The following is a 2,008-nucleotide window of genomic DNA, read 5'->3' on the forward strand; positions in this document are numbered from 1 at the left end:
CCATCTTGGCTCATTGCAACCTCTGCCTCCGGGTTCAAATGATTCTCCTGCCTCAGCTTCCTGAGTAGCTGGGATTACAGGCACATGCCACCACTCCCGGCTAATTTGTGTGTGTGTGTGTGTGTGTGTGTGTGTGTGTTTAGTAGAGATGGAGTTTTACCATGTTGGTCAGGCTGGTCTCGAACTCCTAACCTCCTGATCTGCCCACCTCAGTCTCCCAAAGTGCTGGGATTATAGGCGTGAGTCACCACACCCCGCCTTAAATCTTTTTTTCTTTTCTTTTCTTTTTTTTTTTTTTTGAGATGGAGTTTCACTCTTGTTGCCCAGGCTGAAGTGTAATGGCTCAATCTCGGCTCGCCGCAACCTCTGCCTCCCAGATTCAAGCAATTCTCCTGCCTCAGCCTCCCGAGTAGCTGAGATTACAGGCATGTGCCACCATGCCAGTTCATTTTTTTTGTATTTTTAGAAGAGACAGGGTTTCTCCATGTTGGTCACGCTGGTCTCGAACTCCTGACCTCAGGTGATCTGCCTGCCTCAGCCTCCCAAAGTGCTGGGATTACAGATGTGAGCCACCATGCCTGGCCAATTCAGATCTTAATTAACTTTTTCAGTAAAGTTTCATAAATGCCTTCAGAAAGATGTTTTTTGGTTGGAGGATTTCTAGATGTTGTATGTTTGGTTTTGCTTTGCTTTTGTCAATATGCTTTTTTTTTTTTTCCTACTATATATTTAGGATTGTTTTTTGTTTGTTTGTTTGTTTGTTTGTTTTTTTAAATTAGAGACAGGGTCTTGCTGTGTTGCCCAGGCTGGTCCCAAACTACTGGCCTCAAGCGATCCTCTTGCCTTAGCTTCCCAAAATGTTGGGCTTATAAGCATGAACCACTCCACCTGGGCTATGATTAATTATTACTGCTGGATTTCAACAAAGCTATTGGTTTTTTCCATGTTGAGCTCATAGCTTAGCACTTGCTGAAATCTCTAATTGGTTTTAAAGGTTTGTGTCATTAATTCTCTTGTGTTTTTAAGACCCCTAATCCTATCATTGACAAATAGAGTTTTCTATCTTCCTTTCAAAGAGTTACACTTTTTTTCTTTTTCTTGTTTCATTACATTAGTTAGGACCTCCAGTATAATGTTGGGTAGAAGCAATAATAGTGAGAATCCTGTTTTTTCCTGACATGTGTGGGTATCCTTATAAGTTTCTCCATGAAATATGATTGTAAACACACTATTTCTACTTTTATCTTATTCTTTAAAATCATCTTTCAGTATTCTGAAAACCACCTTCCTTTTTTTATCCAATAATTCTGTCTTGATACTAATTTACACAGGGAATGATGGAAACCAGGCAGTATGGTAAAACAAATAGAAACTTCTGCAATAATAGAAATATTCTACATGTGTGCTGTCTAATATGGTAGCCACATGTGGCTACTGAGCATTTGAAATGTGGCAGTACAACCAAGGAACTGAATGTTACATGTAATTTAATTTACATTTAAATTTACAAACTTATACTTGATTCAGTTATTGGAAAACTTTTACGTATGCTTGGAACAACTGGGGTATGTGAAGGTATTTTTCAAATGTAACTTTTATCATATAAATAATGATCAGGTGTTTCTAGTGAACGTTTAGTGCCCAATTGAGATGTGTTGTAAGTACAAAATACTAAACAGATTTCAATGATTTGGTTCCAAAGAAAAGGAGGTAAAATAGCTCAGTAATGATTTTATATTGATTACATGTTAAAATGTAATATTTTTATATATTAGATTAAATATCGTATTAAAATTACTTTCATCTGTTTGCTTTTATGATTCCTAATGTGGTTATTAGAATATTTAAAATTACATTTGTGATTGCCTTTATATTTCCCTTGGACAGTATTTTAGAGAATGTAGTGGTAAGAGGAACCGGCTTCCCTGAACTTGAGGTTATGGCCCTGTGACTTAGACCCGGCCTCTCATCCTCTCTGAACTTTGGTTGCTTTGTGTTAAAAAAAAAA

Source organism: Mandrillus leucophaeus, unplaced genomic scaffold (assembly GCF_000951045.1).
Source record: "Mandrillus leucophaeus isolate KB7577 unplaced genomic scaffold, Mleu.le_1.0 Scaffold222, whole genome shotgun sequence".
NCBI classification, from domain to species: domain Eukaryota; kingdom Metazoa; phylum Chordata; class Mammalia; order Primates; family Cercopithecidae; genus Mandrillus; species Mandrillus leucophaeus.